Source organism: Bactrocera latifrons, unplaced genomic scaffold (genome assembly GCF_001853355.1).
Source record: "Bactrocera latifrons isolate USDA-ARS-PBARC rearing strain unplaced genomic scaffold, ASM185335v1 scaffold_195, whole genome shotgun sequence".
NCBI lineage: Eukaryota > Metazoa > Arthropoda > Insecta > Diptera > Tephritidae > Bactrocera > Bactrocera latifrons.
Genome location: NW_017535463.1, coordinates 462,234 through 474,999, shown reverse-complemented (window position 1 = coordinate 474,999; position 12,766 = coordinate 462,234).

Sequence of the window (12,766 nt, the reverse complement as noted above, 5' to 3'; positions counted from 1 at the left end):
AGTATAAGTATAAGTATAAGTATAAGTATAAGTATAAGTATAAGTATAAGTATAAGTATAAGTATAAGTATAAGTATAAGTATAAGTATAAGTATAATTATAAGTATCAGTATAAGCCTAGGTGTAAGTGTAAGTATAAGTATAAGTACTTATAAGTATAGTAGCTCGAAAAGTTCAGTTTCGAAGACCAGCGTCTTTGCGCATTATGTTTAAATTTCACAAAAAATTCTAAGGCAGTCAAAATACAGAAGACAACAGTTGACTTTAACCTAAGGTTGCCGTTTTAAGAGCTTACTTATCAATAAAGATCCTTCGTTTGGTCTTTAAGCTCTCAGCTTCGAAATTTCTATAGAAGTAGGTAATATAAGAAATCGCAGTTAATTTTTTAGCTGCCTTCAAATTATAAACAGACCTTCCTTCTCGGAAGTTTTTTTTTTTTGTTTTGGGGAAAGCTTTTCGGCTTTCAGTGACCTATTTTTGCAGATTGATATTATTTCATTTGAAACTGATGAAAGCTGTCTTTTTAATACCTTTATAATAATTACAACAAACAACTCATTTAAAAAAAATATAAGTATAAGTATAAGTATAGTGGCTCAAAAAGTTCAGTCTCGAAGACCAGCGCCTTTGCGCATTACCCCTCCAATTTTATTCCCTCTCTACAGTATCATGCCTTATGACTTTCGTGCAGAATTTTGTAAGAAAAACCAATTATGTTTAAATTTCACAAAAAATTCTAAGGCAGTCAAAATACAGAAGAGAGCAGACGCCATCTTTCACTCCTAGCACCACTCAAGTGAGCTCATTATAGCCCCTCACTTCAGTTCCCTCTCACATATAGACTTCAAGTTGGCTGTAATTGTTTTTGTGAAAATAATGGAATCAAGCAACAACAAATGAAGTAATGCAAAACAATAATGGCTTTCCAACTAAGTATTAGACACGAGACTTAGCTTAACTTAAACACAGAGTAAAATCAAAATGCGTGGAGGCAATGAAAGCGTATGGCTCAGCAGCGGTAATTATACATTTGTGTACGGTAGCCAATGGAGTTAGATATCGTCATGTGCACATTTGAGTGCGTGTTTAACGTAATGATGGACCGTTAAAGCCGGCTGTGTTGTGGTTTTGATTTTAATCGCAATTTAAATAAAAGTCGAAAAGACAACTAAACCGTCCCATGCAAAGTGTGCTCTTGATGTGGTTGTGGCGGTGGAGGGATGGGATTCGGACAGCCACTGAACTTTATGGCCGCCAAGTGGTCACTGCTACGTTGTTTGATGATGCAAGTAGTGTGGGACATTACAGTGGGTTGTTTGAGAAATAAACTTAATTCCGATAGAAAAGTAACTGAATCAAGTCAGTTGACGTATAATAATAATTACTTTGATTTTTTTCAATTTTTATAATATTTCGTATCCATATATCATTTTTGTATTGATTTTGTAATCTATGTATTTTTGTTGGGTGATAGGGATTATTAAATTTAGTTAAATTACTAAGATTATTAAAGATTCTAATAATATATGATATATAGTTTATAACTGCAGGCTCAAATCTAGAAGTATATAGTAAACATTCGGTTAATTTGACTCATTAGCATAGATTTGCATAATTTATTACTGCACTTGTCTCGACTTGTTGTGATCCTTGCAAGTTTGAGTTTTCTTATGCTGTTTATCGATGTACTCGTTGATAACTCGATTCGAGAGAACTTTTCTCGTATAGCGTTGAACCACTTCTGGCGAAAAAATTCGATTATGCCTTACCCTTGACTTTTTAGAAACTTAAATATTAGAAAATCCGTAGACTGAATTAGCTTCTCAGTGATTACATACATTACTTTTTTCTCTATTGAACGCTTAACCTAATATATTTCCCAACTAGAATTCAACCGAGCTTTTACTAAGCTCATACTAAGAAGTCAACTTGAGTTAAACGCAGCGAATAATATGGCATCTTTATAAAAATCTATAAAAGTGTCACATTTTCATCAGATTAGATTAGGTTAGATCGTGGGGTTGATAATGATCTATGAATCATACTTCAAAATGTTCGCCAAAGGTAAGTCTACCAAGATATTTCAATCTCAATCTGCCAAAAGCAATGCAATAGAGAAGATAGTGAAAAAATGATTCCACTTCGCCTTCCCCCCTACAGCTTTGGCCGAGGGTGTCCGACAGAATATTTACACTCACCGCGTGTAAACATATTGGACAGCGTCTAGTCAGAACATCTATAATTGTGGAGAGATTGACTTTGCCAAGAGTCAGTAGTTCGAATGACCTCTTACGGATCCCCAAAAGGATTTCGTAGTCGCATAAGTTCTGGATGTTGATTAGCGCTTTCCAAGCTCACGGGAGTTTCATAGATCCGAATTAAGTGTTCTGGTATTCTGAATTTAGGGTTGATGGTGTGTTTTCGACAGAAGACTCCACCACTTACTCTTCCTTTTAACTTCATTTCATCAGTGAAAAAGTTCAAAGGCTTTCGAACCGGCCACAGTGCGTGAGAAAAAACCGTTAGCAAGATGAATCTGCGTTGCAGAGTTCTAGAATGAAAGGAATTCAATCGAAGCTGTGGAGAATTTTCAGTGTGTCCCAGTTCGAAGCCACTTATATATGCCGCTTTCCTAAGTCCAATAGCCGTCGTCGCCGCCAAGCACCGGCCAGCTATGTTAACTCATGCAACGTGTGTGGCTCAGTTTTATTTGAATTTATGGCAAACCCAATTTTCTCTGCGCGATTGCCCACCACATTTATTTAGGGTTAGATCGCAAAGGGTGTTCAGGAGTTTCCTTTTACCAAAAGAGCTTCGTTTCTCAAGTTTTTTCCTTAAAAGATCGTTGGCCACTAGCCCCCAGAGCAAAGGTTAAAATACTCCACTTCTCCGATTCGCCGATTCTCATATTCAAAATTCATTAGCTTTTTGAAGTTAAGATTGCGACGACAAAGCTTTACCACACAGCATGTTGCACACACAGTACTGACGACATATATTTTTATCAGAAAATTTTATGCGGCTGTTTGTTGTCCATTGCAGCATTTTATTGCGCAATAAGATGAGTATGTCATAACACAAAAGCGCAATTAACTATGAGAAATCAATTTGGTTGCGTGTAGAAGCCACACGGTCGCTTGTAGGCTGACCAGCGAGTGATGCGTGCAACAGCAGCCGCGCGGTGGCCGTTGCACCTCATTCAGCGTAGCGTAAATTTGCATGACGCCAAATGGTCAAAACGCAAGCAGACGATGTTCCACTGCAGTTGGTGTCGCAGTTAAGGTTCAACGGTAATGGCGCCTAACAAGCTTCCTGCCGCGTTCCACAAATCTCGACGACACAGCAAAATCCATCAAAATCACGAGCCGGCACTGTTGCTGCCGTAACTTTTACAGCTTCTTTCATTTGACGTTTGAACGAATAGCTGTTTTTGGTAGCTGGTGGCTGGCGTCAAGGTGCAGGAATGCGCCGGAGAACGAACATTCTGTCGTGCTGTGCATGAGCGCAAACAAGCAGCGCTTCAACTACATGCATCCAGCATTAGTGCTATATGTGCGCAATTACGCATAAACACACACAAGTGTTTGCATAAATATATTTTATTTTATGTATTTACATTCAAAGTTTATTGCCACAAATGTGTTGGTACTAAATGCTCATGCTGGTGGCTCTAAAGGCAGAACATTTCCCCCAGCGCGCTACATTAAATGGCGTTTTTATTGTTTTAGAGTCGCCTTTTTGGTGATTAAAAGCGCCTCCTGATATGCGGCAGCTCCTGCGGCGGTGCGGGCCGCATGCCACTTCGCCGCTGCATCACGGAAGCCAGAAGCATTTCAACGCTATTACATAAGTGCCAACGTACATTATCCTCATTCTGATTTCAAGTATCAGCAAAGCGAGTGCAATGAAGTGATTTCCACTTAATTTAATTAATGTATTGAGTAGCGCATAAAACGAACATTACGAAAGACTTAAGCGACGAACTCGTTTGATAAACGAACTGTGATAGTTTCATTAATGACGTGCATTCGGTGGGCAAGGCGGAAAAATTAGTTGGAAAAGCAATTTTTATTGTTAAAAGAGTTGTATTTTAATCAGATAACGATGGTTTGGAACAAATGATGTTTTGCGACCAAGAACGTTTGAAAGAAATTTCTGAAAGTGCACCTAGCCCTAAAGTAGTTTTAGTGCAAACGAACATAGTTTAGAGTAAACGATTTTAGTGATTCATTTCTTTATACCTGCTAATCGAAATAGAAAGGTAGAGATTTGGTAGCATGTTTCCAATTTTATTACTTTGTGTATATATATAATAGAATGTATAAATACATAGATATATACATATATAGTATATATTCGGTTCTTAGACAAAATTATTTCTTTATATGGTATATTCTATTTATATAGTAAAATAAGTTGTCACTATTGCGTAGTCGAAAAATTTGTATCGTATTTTGTCTATATGTCTCCAGAGCTACCAACTACATTGTGTTGTACCATACAGTGTTAGGAAGGTGAGATTTTAAGCTTCATTTCAACAAAAAAAAAATTAAATTCGGAGAAATTGAAAAAACTTACAGCTGTTCAAAAATGAGTGAAAATAATGAAGAAATTCGCTATATTTTGAAACGTTTGTATAAAAAAGGGAGGAAGCCACCAATGAAATTTGTGGAGTTTACAGAGACAATACTGTATCACTTCGTGTAGCACAACAATGGTTCGCTCGTTTCCGTTCTGAAAATTTCGATGTGAAAGATGCACCTCGGTCATGTGGACCTATCGTTGAAAAAGTAAATGAAATTATGGTAAGGATGTACCATTACCGTCACATAAGCAGCCATGACATCGCCAAGCAGCTTAACATTCAAACAACTGATGAGATTGAAGCAGGCAATCGAAAAAAACGGCCAGAACTGATCAACAGAAAGGGCTTCGTCTTCCATCAGGACAACGTTAGGCTACACACAATTTTGATGACTCGGCAAAAACTGGAGAACTTGGCCGGCAAGTTTTGTTGCATCCACCTAGTTGCCCTGACCTTGCAATCGGACTATCAATTGCTTCAGTCAATGAAGAACTTCCTTTATGGAGTAAAGTTGGCTTTAAGAGAAGCCTGTGAAAATTACTTGTCGCAGGTTTTCGCCAAGAAACCAGAAAAGTTTTACACTGATGGAGTAATGTCTCTAGCAGAAAAATGGCAAAAATTGCGGACCAAAATGCTACACATTTGGTTCACTAAGTTCATTATAAATATAAAAAAAGTTGGTGTTTGGTTAGAATACGAAAAGACTTTTTCGACTACCCAATAATTTTCGCTACAATTTATTGGAAAAATATGTGAAGGCAAAAAAAAAAAAAGGAAATAAAAAATTCATTAAGTTTAGTCACCAGGAGAAAAATTTATACTTAATAAATGTTTTCTATAATTTATAACATGTTTTCGATAATTTATAGCACAAATCTACAAAAATAATTTCCGAAACTTAGTTTCACAAAGTTGAAAGTAGAAATATATGATGGGCATAATGAGAGATTTGACAAGTTTTTTACTGATAGTCGAATATTTCCCACACAACCAGAAGTTGTGAAAAATATGCTGACAAACTGCTGCTATCGCTAGGAGCATATGAATATTGAGTTAAACTATCTCCTTAATAATCTAAATAAATTTGCTGATAATTTTGAAAATTATAGCAAGAAAGGGAGAACGGTTCAACTAGGATCTATAACTGATGAAAACGGGATCATCTGATGATAGCAATATACTAATAGTTCTTGAGGAAAAGTAACTGATTTTCGCGATTTTTTTTTTTAAAGTTGAAATTAACTAATCGGTCCGATTTTTTTCTTATATGTAAATACATCCATGACGAATACAAAATGAGTATTTTTATGTTTATTTATTGGGTGTATATAAATTGTGGAAATGTCCTTTGCGGTTACCACGATTGCGGCCGCAATTTTGATCTAAAACAAACATCCCAAAAAGGTTATTAATCCGTAAGAATGTCTCTTTAGCGCTTGGGAAGCTCTTTTATATTTTTGTAATTTGACAAAATGGCGGCGATTTAAACAAAAATGATCGAATTTGGTCCCATTTTCGACAGTTTTTCACAGAAAAAATTAATAGGAGGATTAAAAAAAAGCTTTCATAGAACAATAGCGAGTGGCGTTAAAAATGTTCCCTCCAAATTGGAACTAAACTTTTCCTTTGAGAGTGGAACCCGTTTTCCAAAACACCATTCTGAAAAAAAAAACGAAACGCGTTTAAAGATTGGAGTCACTATGTTTCAAACTTTGCTCCCTTTTTACAAGAAACGCTGCTATAGCGAGCGTAATAATTCGAATTAATCGATTGAGAGAAAGTTTATTACAGTGTATACTCTCCGATAATGCACCAAAATAAAAATCGATTTTTGGAAAATTTCACATTGAGACGATTCCTTAAAGACTTAATGTCGACTGACTAGTATTGACCCAATTCAACTTTTTTATGACAGACAGATCTACTACTATCAAGAAAGGCGTCTCACTGAATTTTAATTATATATCTCCCACATTGACCGATATTTGCGGTAACAAGTTAACTATGCATACTAGGGTCCAATATTCGGTACTAATGGATTTGAACAGTTTTTGTTGGATTTTGACAATTTACGATTATAAAGACTGTTTAGAGAACAAGAAAAAATTAGACAGAGCCAAATCTGGTGGATACGTTGATTGATCGATGATGTTTATTCCGTTTTTGATAAAAATTCAGCATTACCGTGACTAGTTGAGCAAAAACGAATTCCATACCTAAACTATCCACCAAAATAATTCGAAAGGGCATGCGAGAGATGTCGATATCTCTAACCATTTCTCTAACACTAGTTGAGTAGGTCGAAGATCGTCCAGAACTAGGCAGGTCTTCAACGCTTTCTCGCCTGTCTTTGAAGTCTTTCTACCAGACTGAATCACTATAAGTCTTAGAATAGAAAATCTGAGACAAATTATTTATTCAATATTTTTATCCATTGTAAAAATCGCAACGAATTAAGCAGCTGGTTGACAGATCACGCTCATATTTATTAAGGACAACAATCGTTGTGGTTTACGTGAGTACCAGCCGATGACGGCATAACTTTTAAAAAGCACATATATCAGTACAATGCGTTGATTAGCGCACCAAATAATAAATGGTGTTGTACGTATTTCTGATTCCAATTGGTCTAGGTGGAAGGAATATTTTTTTTTTTTTACTTTTGTCGGGTTCGAGGCCGATCTGAAACCTTTGCCATGCAGTGGTTCACAGCCACCACGAATCTTCACAAAGCGCCCAACCCAATGAGCAGATTGGAGCGAACTCCAAGAGCTGACTGCTCCCCATGGTACCAGATTTCAGCTTCCGGTCAGACTTGGTTTAATGATTACAAATTATTATATTACTTTCAAACTATTTTGGATAAAATTCAGCATTTTTAATAAATTTGTATTTTTTTTTCAAGCTTAAGTCACTGCACAGGTAATAATTTCCACCTTCTTCAAAAATTCGAAATGTGTGCTCTACAAAAAACGTGTATAAATAAACCATTAAGGGATTGAAATATTTGATAAAGTATTTTTTTAGCACCAAAAATGCCAACAACTTCAGGCTGTTATACTAGGACTAATTAATTTGTACTAATTTTGTAAAACAAAAACCGCTACGCGCAGAAAAATGGTACTTTTTAAATCAAAACTAAATTTTTACAAATTCATTATTGGCGGATTTTCAACGGAAGCATTTCCTGTAAAGTTCTTCTTATAAGTTATGCTTTCTACTTTCTTTTTTTTATATCTGTAGCAGATGATATCTCTCGAAAATTTTACTAATCACATTTTCACATCAACCGTAATTTTGCTGATTAAGAGCTGATAAAGTTTACAGTTACATCTGCATAAATTTGTTGTGATGAAAACATAAAGTGAGAATAGTCGATTTAAAAGTATCTCAGAGCGCTTCCGTTCATTCTTCCGTTTTGAGGTAAAGCGTCGCGAAAGCTACAATCGACCAAATATGCCGTGGAAATCAGAAAACACTCCCTTCATGGCTTTGGCAATGTCTTTATGTGTATAAGTGTAAGTGTGTAAGTTGTCCGTTATCTCTTGAACATTTTTTATTTTTTTTTGTGACAAACGTAAATGTCGCCGCCACGTTTGATTTTAATTATGAGACAGCTACCTATAAATGAGGTAAAAACAAAATGTAGAAATGCTGGATATATGTTTGCGATGATTGTCGATTTCGTGGGATCTGAATAGCTAAGTGGAAGCGATTTAACATTTTAGCGTTTCCTCTAAAAATCAATAATAAAATTTAATTATGTAAATATCTATCACTGAAACCCAACGCAAGTACCCGCTGTGACAATATAGCTACTGTACGCAAACATTGAAGGTGAGGGGCGAACGATTGTGAAGACTAGATTAGTGCCTTGGACGCTTGATATATTGAGCGGAGTAATCAACTTCGTTCTCGGCCATATTTTCAACATCTTCATTGCATATACATGCGATCAAGATCAACACCAGCACCAGCGGAGAAATCATAGCGCAATAGTGGTGGCAAATAGCACAGCTTCCATAGCGGTAAAGTCACCTAAATGGAGACAAAAATCACATTTAATGACCTCAAATAAAAATGCGCGCAAACGCAGAATGAAAAAGAATGCGGGGCTTGAGCGCAGGTGCGGCGCATAGAAGTGTAGCAGTGTTTTATTATAAGGTGATGGCACAAACGTGATGGCCGAAGACAGTTTTATTAGTCAGCCACATGTTTAGCTGCATGAGATCTTGCTAAGCTGCTGGCGAGTAGCAGCCTGAAAAGCGATTTAAATTAGAACATAATTGCCTTCGAATTAACCTCGCTGTAGTGCCACACCAAGCAATCGCCTCTAGAGTGACACAACCAGCTACAACAACAACAAGTGTAATATTGTAATAGCAAAAGGGTTAGTAACGCTAACACACAGAGGCAGCGGCATGTGCCTCAATTGTCTTCGTGTTCGCGTTGAAGATTCAGTTTTCCGTTTTAATTGCATTGAGAAATCAATCTTGGCGACTAAACGACTGCTGAACTGAAGTCACATTGAGCCATGTGAGTTGAAGCGCTGACGGACGAGCGGCACATACACGCACACACACGCCGGGGCGCGAACGAGTGACTCTGGGCATTTCTTATACTAGCTCAACTCTACTTGCTCCTCTCCTGCCCCTCGCATTTGTGGTGGAAATCAACGTCAGCAACGGCGCAAACGCTTTGGCTGTTTAAGGTGATCCGTTGTGTCTAAATTGACCATAAAAAATTGCTTAATTTACCAACTTGAGCAAATCAACCACACCGATATGAAAGAGATATGCCGCTAGTGCAGCAACAAAAACAACCAACGGCAATAAAATTAAGAAAAGAAACAAACCGATAAGAAATGGAATGACGTGAAATGAAAAAAGACTAAAACGGCTTCAAGCAGCGACAGAAACAGGTAGAACGGATTGAGTTGTTCAACATGGAGCACCTTCCGGGGTGCAAGGTCGCAATTGCAGCGACGGGCATGACTTCTGCGCAACGCCAACGCGGTGAAAATTAGAAATTAAGCAATTTTTGGACAACCGAAATTTCACTGAACCCTCTGGCATAAGTACAGTCCGTTTGGGCTAGAGATCACGGTAACAGTTTTAACTGTTTTAATGCATTTTGAACCTGTTGTAATTCGCAAAACAGTTTGGCTAATTTTTGATGTCCGATCTGTTGCAAGTTCTTTCGAAATGTTGAAGTTTAGCAAAAGACAAAAGCGAAGTGAGTACTCGAATTTGCACCAAATGGCATTCGATATTTTTGCACATAGTAAATATACTCCAGCACAGCAGTGGTGGCTTCATAAAATCACCAATTTATTTCATTATCGTGTTCATCAGCTCACTGTCTGTCATTTGCGCTTAGACTCACACCGGTATTTCTGTTGTCTACTTTTTACATTTCGCCTTTGCGAGATTTTTTTTCGCTTTCCTCCTTTGCCGCGTGACATTCGTACGCAATGTCAAAACATTCGTCCTGCTAATCGCGTAAAACATAACACCATTACCGCCATAAAATAAATTTTCTGCCATGATATCTGTCCACCGCCAAGAATGGACATCTGTACGTGAGCAAAAAGGCAAACACGTCAAGCGAAAGTGAGGAACCAAAGGCCGAGGAATACACTGAATGGAAAACTAGTGCAATGAAAAAGGAATAATAATAGAGGAAATCTGTGGTTCTGAACAAGCATTGATTTGAAAAGGAAATTATTGTAAGAAGAATTTAAAATTCGTGATATTATAAAAGCGAGTCAAATAATCTCAACTCTGAACTCATGATATTCGGAAAAATAATTTAGTTTCTCAGTCATGTAAAATAAGAGAAATATGAACAAGTGAAAAAGCATACCAGATGGCCCACCCTGACGTGGCTAGGAATACAATCCTTTAAGCTGCACCAGATCATTCCGCTTTTTCAAGGTTTGCTTGAAGCAATGGACATTAGGAGAACACCGCATGTCTCAATTCACTGGTAACACATCGCCTCCCACAAAGTTGTTTTTGGAGAGTGTTGATGATTGGCAAACCTTCTACTTTCATTCACTAGCGAACTACTTAAGTAACATTGTAAGGATGATCACAGCGCACCTACTTTTAAGATCCCTCCTCCAGAAACTTGGTGGAGTTGAATCGGTGCAGCGCAAAACAAGCGCGGAGGACTATGTTGGAACATTATCGTCGCCTTCAGCCGTTTGAGGCTTGATAACGGATCTCTTTACTCCAGTGAAAGTACGTTCGAACCCATTATGTATGGAACTCGGTGCCTTTTGCATGGGCACCTCGGCCACGCTTGCAGAAGTCCAGACGCTGAACCCAATTTTCGACGATTTTCCTGCATAAATCGTACGATTCATCCATCGTTGGAGGCTAGTTGGCACAGACCATAGACTTGAGGTAGCCCCACAGGAAATGGTCTAACGGCGTCAAATCGCACGACCGAAACGGCCAATTGACCGAGCCATTTCGGGAGATAACACGTTCACCAAACTTGGTTTTCAGTAAATTGATTGTGACATTCACTGTGTGGTTTGTGGCGCCATCGTGTTGAAACCACATATTCACCAAGTCCATATCATCCAATTCGAGCCAAAAATATACGATTATCATTGAGCGGTAGCGACCCACATTCACGGTAACGTGGCGGTCTTGATCATCCCGGAATAAGTACAGCTCATTGACAACGCCGGCCTCATGGGGCACATGTAGATTGTTGCCAGACAAATTACGCATATTTTGCTTATTGAAGAAGCTATTCAGCCAAAAAAGAACCTCATCGGTGAAGATGAGTTTTCGATGAAAATTCAGTTCATTTTCAATTTGTTGCTCAGCCCAATTTACGAAAATGCGACGATTTTGAGGTCAAGCGGATTCAGGTCTTGCTTCAATTTGATCTTATAAGGATGTAGGACAAGATCATTTTGCTAAATTCGTCACTGAGATACCCAATGATTGAGGACAACGTGTGAGAGACTGATTAGGGTTCTCCTCAATTGATGCGGCAGCAATATTCTCGACATTACGGGTATTTCTTTGTCTCACTGACAAGGAAATATTTTGTACTGTGCTGGTGGATTACATTTTTTTCCTCTAGACGTTCATTTGTTGATCTGTTCGGATGATTATGACGACCATAAATTGAACGTAGCGCTCTTAAAGTTAAGGCCATTGACTTCGGTATTGAATTTCGGTAGAAAATTTCAATAATTTCGACTTGTTGTTGGATCGTTTATCTTTCCATGATTAAATGACAAATCTTACTGAAGAGAATTGTAAAAAGAACGGGAAAATATGGCGTCGTTTGCTGTTCCTATCGGTCTACTTTTATAGCGTCCCTATTGAAAAACCCATTACTTTCCACACTGAACTTAAAAACCAATTAGCAGCAGCAGCATTGTATTAAATCCACTTATTTGCTAGCTAGGCTACTTACTGAAGAGCGCAATAAGCATAAAAGCCCCTTGTACACGATTATTTTGCGGAAAAATTTGCACCTACAGTAGGTTCTATTATCGGCATTGGCGTATGCAAATGTCTCTCAAAGAAGTAGAAATAGGTCGTATATTCCCATTTCCCATTTCCCATTCCCAGCTTGCTTACTTATTGCCAAGTCCATGCCCTTCAGTACATATAAATTATTCTTACATTCCTGGTAAGGCGGTGTTGCCCTTCATCCTCCCCAACTTAATCAGAAGGATTGAAGAATATAATGACAAGTTACTTCTAAGGTTGGTGAAAGAATGCGCAGAATGGCAATATTCCTCACAAAATCAATGGTGAGAATCTTTGGCACAATTTTGTTTATAAGCGACCGGTTGAACACGCCTGCACGTTAAAGAGCTCAGAAAAGCGCACTGATTTTTCACGGTGTAACCGCATCTTTGATAAACGATTAAGAAAAAATTAATAAAAGCATTGCATATTAAATTGATTTATTCCGCATACAACCACATGCTCGTAAAAGCATATTTATAAGATACTACAAACATAAAAAATGGTCTCATACACACGCATACCAAAGAACATACTGTAAAGGGTAACGTAGTAAAAACGCTGATCAAACATCTACAGCGGGACGAAACATTGTTCGACGAAATCAAAAAAGTGGCGAAGAAAAGTTGCCTGCTGACGAAAAGCAGAGCTCTCAGAGCGCACTCCGAAAAACCAC